Source organism: Anopheles marshallii, assembly GCF_943734725.1.
Source record: "Anopheles marshallii chromosome X unlocalized genomic scaffold, idAnoMarsDA_429_01 X_unloc_267, whole genome shotgun sequence".
NCBI lineage: Eukaryota > Metazoa > Arthropoda > Insecta > Diptera > Culicidae > Anopheles > Anopheles marshallii.
In genome coordinates this window covers 12,501-19,418 of record NW_026525854.1, presented here as the reverse complement: position 1 = coordinate 19,418, position 6,918 = coordinate 12,501, and the positions used below count along the sequence as shown (strand labels likewise).

The following is a 6,918-nucleotide window of genomic DNA, read 5'->3' as shown; positions in this document are numbered from 1 at the left end:
CCTCAAAGCTCAACTTATGTGGTCTGCTATTGCTCTTGAACGGGTACAATATCTGACAGAGGGGGGTTTTTGGCCCAAATTATGCATTATTAGTTTAACCTCCGTCGCAGAACCACATTTGACCAGGTCGAGAAAAAAATTTTTTCGTGACGACCTGGTCCCCCATAGTAGGGAATGAACATGACATCTTAACCATATTTGACCATTTTCAAATTTCTCGTCGCGGAATCATGACTTTGCTAGTAAAATTTGTTCCGGGTAGGGACCTCCCATACAAAATTTTCATCGCTCCAAAAGTGATTTCGTTTCACTTTTCAACATTTACAAGGTCCATAAATCATGTTTTGAGACGATATGGAAAAAAAAATTTTTTGCCCGTCTCGACCAACTCGACCGATGGTGACCACAGCAGGGTGCTCCATACAAATTTTCCTTATGTGGAATTTTCAGTGTAAAATAAGGTTTCTCCAATCGATCGCGGGTTTCACTTTTCATCATTTGCTAGGTCTAACTATGATGTTTTGAGTGGTCCCGCAAAAATTTTTTCTCTTGGCCAGTCGACCCTTTCGTCCATGTCGGTGTGTTCTGCAGTAGGGTGCTCCATACAAATTTTCCTTATGTGGAATTTTTCAGTGTAAAATAAGGTTTCTCCAATCGATCGCGGGTTTCACTTTTCATCATTTGCTAGGTCTAACTATGATGTTTTGAGTGGTCCCGCAAAAATTTTTTCTTGGACCGGGCCTTCCTTCCCGGCCCTGTCGGTGTGCTCTGCAGTAGGGTGCTCCATACAAATTTTCCTTATGTGGAATTTTTCAGTGTAAAATAAGGTTTCTCCAATCGATCGCGGGTTTCACTTTTCATCATTTGCTAGGTCTAACTATGATGTTTTGAGTGGTCCCGCAAAAATTTTTTCTTGGACCGGGCCTTCCTTCCCGGCCCTGTCGGTGTGCTCTGCAGTAGGGTGCTCCATACAAATTTTCCTTATGTGGAATTTTTCAGTGTAAAATAAGGTTTCTCCAATCGATCGCGGGTTTCACTTTTCATCATTTGCTAGGTCTAACTATGATGTTTTGAGTGGTCCCGCAAAAATTTTTTCTTGGACCGGGCCTTCCTTCCCGGCCCTGTCGGTGTGCTCTGCAGTAGGGTGCTCCATACAAATTTTCCTTATGTGGAATTTTTCAGTGTAAAATAAGGTTTCTCCAATCGATCGCGGGTTTCACTTTTCATCATTTGCTAGGTCTAACTATGATGTTTTGAGTGGTCCCGCAAAAATTTTTTCTTGGACCGGGCCTTCCTTCCCGGCCCTGTCGGTGTGCTCTGCAGTAGGGTGCTCCATACAAATTTTCCTTATGTGGAATTTTTCAGTGTAAAATAAGGTTTCTCCAATCGATCGCGGGTTTCACTTTTCATCATTTGCTAGGTCTAACTATGATGTTTTGAGTGGTCCCGCAAAAATTTTTTCTTGGACCGGGCCTTCCTTCCCGGCCCTGTCGGTGTGCTCTGCAGTAGGGTGCTCCATACAAATTTTCCTTATGTGGAATTTTTCAGTGTAAAATAAGGTTTCTCCAATCGATCGCGGGTTTCACTTTTCATCATTTGCTAGGTCTAACTATGATGTTTTGAGTGGTCCCGCAAAAATTTTTTCTCTTGGCCAGTCGACCCTTTCGTCCATGTCGGTGTGTTCTGCAGTAGGGTGCTCCAACCAAGTTTTCCTAATGAAAGTTTTTCGTGGTTTCGTGTGAGTTAAAAACTCCGGAACTTGGCTTATTTTCACCATAATTTCCACATATGGTGACCAACTCAATAAACGTTTTGTGCGTATCCTATGGACAGTTTTTCGCGTTCAACTTGGTGAACTAGGGTTGTTTTCCCGAAGGGTAGAAAAATCTGGACTTAGCCAAATTTTGAAATCTCCAACCAATCTTGGCCTGTTAGATTATCTTGGTTGGGTTGCTATGGGCTGCTACGGCCTACTTGATAGGCAATGTTTCAACTCTTGGAAGCTTTCGTGGTTGCTAAGCACTGTTCGTGGCCTTCTTGATAGAAATGGCTTATGGTGGCCATGGACTTAGCCAAATTTTGAATTCTCCAACCAATCTTGGCCTGTTAGAGTATCTTGGTTGGGTTGCTATGGGCTGCTACGGCCTACTTGATAGGCAATGTTTCAACTCTTGGAAGCTTTCGTGGTTGCTAAGCACTGTCCATGGCCTTCTTGATAGAAATGGCTTATGGTGGCCATGGACTTAGCAAAATTTTGAATTCTCCAACCAATCTTGGCCTGTTAGAGTATCTTGGTTGGGTTGCTATGGGCTGCTACGGCCTACTTGATAGGCAATGTTTCAACTCTTGGAAGCTTTCGTGGTTGCTAAGCACTGTTCGTGGCCTTCTTGATAGAAATGGCTTATGGTGGCCATGGACTTAGCAAAATTTTGAATTCTCCAACCAATCTTGGCCTGTTAGAGTATCTTGGTTGGGTTGCTATGGGCTGGTACGGCCTACTTGATAGGCAATGTTTCAACTCTTGGAAGCTTTCGTGGTTGCTAAGCACTGTCCATGGCCTTCTTGATAGAAATGGCTTATGGTGGCCATGGACTTAGCCAAATTTTGAAGTCTCCAACCAATCTTGGCCTGTTAGAGTATCTTGGTTGGGTTGCTATGGGCTGCTACGGCCTACTTGATAGGCAATGTTTCAACTCTTGGAAGCTTTCGTGGTTGTTTAGAACTGTCCATGGCCTTCTTGATAGAAATGGCTTATGGTGGCCATGGACTTAGCAACATTTTGAGATCCAATCTTGGCCTGTTAGAGTATCTTGGTTGGTTTGCTATGGGCTGGTACGGCCTACTTGATAGGCAATGTTTCAACTCTTGGAAGCTTTCGTGGTTGCTAAGCACTGTCCATGGCCTTCTTGATAGAAATGGCTTATGGTGGCCATGGACTTAGCCAAATTTTGAAGTCTCCAACCAATCTTGGCCTGTTAGAGTATCTTGGTTGGGTTGCTATGGGCTGCTACGGCCTACTTGATAGGCAATGTTTCAACTCTTGGAAGCTTTCGTGGTTGCTAAGCACTGTCCATGGCCTTCTTGATAGAAATGGCTTATGGTGGCCATGGACTTAGCAACATTTTGAGATCCAATCTTGGCCTGTTAGAGTATCTTGGTTGGGTTGCTATGGGCTGCTACGGCCTACTTGATAGGCAATGTTTCAACTCTTGGAAGCTTTCGTGGTTGCTAAGCACTGTCCATGGCCTTCTTGATAGAAATGGCTTATGGTGGCCATGGACTTAGCCAAATTTTGAAGTCTCCAACCAATCTTGGCCTGTTAGAGTATCTTGGTTGGGTTGCTATGGGCTGCTACGGCCTACTTGATAGGCAATGTTTCAACTCTTGGAAGCTTTCGTGGTTGCTAAGCACTGTCCATGGCCTTCTTGATAGAAATGGCTTATGGTGGCCATGGACTTAGCCAAATTTTGAAGTCTCCAACCAATCTTGGCCTGTTAGATTATCTTGGTTGGTTTGCTATGGGCTGCTACGGCCTACTTGATAGGCAATGTTTCAACTCTTGGAAGCTTTCGTGGTTGCTTAGGATAAAAACCCCGACGAGAAAGGTTTCCCGGACTTATAAAAATAACCGATTAGCCCCAAGGACACATCTTCCTTGAAAGGCTAATCATGCACCACACACCACACCACCCATAGGCTTGCAAGCAGCACTCTTGTCGAGTGCAGCAAGCCTATGCTCACATCAACTACCGTACACGTACCACCATAGGCTTGCAAGCAGCACTCTTGTCGAGTGCAGCAAGCCTATGCTCATCAACTACCATACGTACCACCACAGCCTTGCAAGCAGCACTCTTGTCGAGTGCAGCAAGCCTATACTCCACGAACTAACCACTTCACCACCAAGCATGGGTCGCCTGAGAGGATCGATGCGAACGCATCTCTACAACTCGCAGCTCCCAGCCTGTAGTCCCGTCGTTTGCGGGCGGTCGAAGGTGTCGAAACTAGTTGTATCCACGGTCGACGGGAGCACAGCCACCAGGGTTCCCTGTGATAAGGTACTTCCACGTGCAGCGTGCACCCGCCCGTTGCGGCTCAGTCTAGTGCTATAGCGGGGATGAGACGGCAGTGTGCACGGGGCAGCACCGACGGATCTCAGAGGGTTGTTAAGCCCGCTAGCTTCCGATCACCTAATGGGTTTATGATGCGCTATCAGCTCGGATTGGATACGACCTTAGAGGCGTTCAGGCATAATCCAGCGGACGTAGCGTCATACCAAAGTCCGGTCGAACTAGTATTGAGCCAGTGGTCCGTACCTGTGGTTCCTCTCGTACTGCACAGGAATTCCGTTAAGATAGCAGCATACAGCACACACCAGTAGGGTAAAACTAACCTGTCTCACGACGGTCTAAACCCAGCTCACGTTCCCTTGAAAGGGTGAACAATCCTACGCTTGGTGAATTTTGCTTCACAATGATAGGAAGAGCCGACATCGAAGGATCAATAAGCCACGTCGCTATGAACGCTTGGCGGCCACAAGCCAGTTATCCCTGTGGCTCCTGGGCTGAAGTGGTGCGTCGTAAGCCGGCCCGGCAACCGGGGAACAAGCCGCAGCAACAGCAGCAGCAGTGGCCGCAACTACCGCAACGGGCAGCGGTTCAGCGACAGCCGATCGCAGGACCGTCTAAGCAGCAGCCCCAGCAACATCAGGGACAACAGGCCCGGGGTAGCCAGCCTGGAGCACAACGAGGAGGTCGGCGTCAGCGGCAGCGAAAAACCAAGCCGGACGCTATTGAAATCGCCCCAGCTGAGGGACAAACCTGGACGGAGGTGTACCAGGCTGTCCGAACGGCTCCAGAAATGGAGAAACATGCTGAGGCCCTAGGCGTCGGGCGACGCACCACACGCTCCAGGCTTGTCATGGAGCTGAAGGAGAGCGCGGACGCTGCAGAAGTTCTGCAGTGCATCAAGCAGGTCTGCGCAAAGGCAGAACGGCCGGCCTCAGCTCGGCTGGTCACGCCTATGGTCGAAATCCGGTTGGACGCTGTCGACCCTTTAGCGAAGGAGACCGATGTGGCGATGGCGCTGACCAACCTGTGCCAATGCGAGGTGGAGGAGACATCGGTTCGCCTGCGACCTGCCTGGGACGGCACGAAGTGGCGATAGTCCGCGTAACAGCCAGGGCTGCGGAGGGTCTGGTCGACAAGAGCGTCAAGATCAAATACACATCGTGTCTGATCCGGAAGGTGGCTCCTCTGCAGGCGCGTCAGCAACGGTGCTACAAGTGCCTCGAGATGGGGCACGTCCGAGCTGCGTGCAGGAGCGAAGTGGACCGCTCGACAAGCTGCATTCGCTGCGGGAAGCCGGATCACCAGGCGAAGAGCTGCACGGCGGAGGTGCGCTGCGTCGTGTGCAGCGGCCCGCACCCGGTCGGGCATCCGACGTGCCGGCGCTAAAAGTGCTGCAAGTGAACCTCGGGCGAAGCCGGGCAGCCCAAGACCTCATGCTGCAGACGGCTCGCGAGTTAGGGGCTCAGGTGGTGCTCGCCTGCGAACTATATCGACCACCTCGGGATGATCCGCGGTGGGCCATCGATGCGGAACAGAGCGTGGCGATAATAGCAACAGGGGCGTACCCTATTCAACGGCTTTGGGGGAGCGTCGTCCCGGGACTCGTGGTGGCCACCATAGCGGGAGTAACGTTCGCCAGCTGCTACGTGCCACCCAGCAGCGGCATCGAAGACTTCGAAAGCTTCCTCGGTGCGGTGGAGGTGTCGCTGGTCGGACACGCAACATCAGTCCTGGCCGGGGACTTCAACGCCTGGAACGAGGAGTGGGGGAGTGCGCGCACCACCCGGAAGGGGCAGGAGCTCCTGCATGTGGTGGAGCAGCTGGCACTGCAGACGCTGAACCGTGGCAACGCGCCCACGTTCAGGGGCAACGGGGTTGCACGGGAAAGCGTCGTTGACGTCTCCTTTGCCAGTCAGCTCATCGCACGGCCGGACTCATGGCGCGTGCTTAACCGCTTCTCAGGCAGTGATCATGCATACATCGAGTTCGGGGTGGACGTTCCTGGACAGCGCCCCCAGCGACGTGGCCAGCAGCACCGAAGCCGAGCAACAGCCAACGACGGGACAGCCAGGCACGCCGGGACGCGCTGGAAGACGAAGCAGTTCGACCGGCAGTGCTTCGACGTCGCACTCACGCACGGCCACTTCGGACATGTCGACACTCCGGAGGGGCTGGTCGGCGGACTCACTCGAGCGTGCGACGAGATTATGGAGAGGGTACACGGGGCTACCTACCACCGCAAGCCCCAGGTGTACTGGTGGTCTCCAGAAATCGAACGCCTGAGAGAGGAGTGTGAGGCAGCGGAGATAGCACATCACCGGGCCCAACCGTCGGAGCGGGACGTGACGTCGGGAAAGCTGCAAGACTGCCGACGCTTGCTGAAGGCCGGCATCCAGTCCAGCAAGGAGAGCTGCCTCCAGGAGCTGATAGACGGCGTCGAGGCGGAAGTGTTCGGTCTTGGCTATAAGATCGTGCGAGCGAAGCTGCGAAGCCGGGCGCCACCGGAAACGGACCGAGCCGTTCTCGGCCCGATCGTCGACGCCCTGTTCCCGGAGCACCCAGCGTTCGAGTGGCCTGAAATCGACGCGTGCACCGCCTCACATGAAGCTCTGAGGCCGGTCACGAGCTCGGAAATTCTTTCGCTGGCTGAGCGGATGGCCACCTCCAAGGCGCCAGGGCTGGACGGTATCCCGAATGCCGCAGTGAAGGCGGCAATGCGGAAGCACCCGGAGGTCTTCGCCAAGGTGTACAATCAGCTGCTCGAGCGAGGGGAGTTTCCTGCGGCATGGAAGGAGGCACGCCTTGTGTTGGTCACGAAGCCAGGTAAGCCGCCGGGCGATCCGTCGTC

General features: G+C 52.0%; 1 pseudogene; it reads right to left on the bottom strand.

Annotated features, from left to right (window-relative positions):
- Positions 1–3,894: 3,894 nt before the first annotated feature.
- Positions 3,895–6,918, bottom strand: part of LOC128717297 (large subunit ribosomal RNA) — an 8,682-nt pseudogene continuing 5,658 nt past the window's right edge.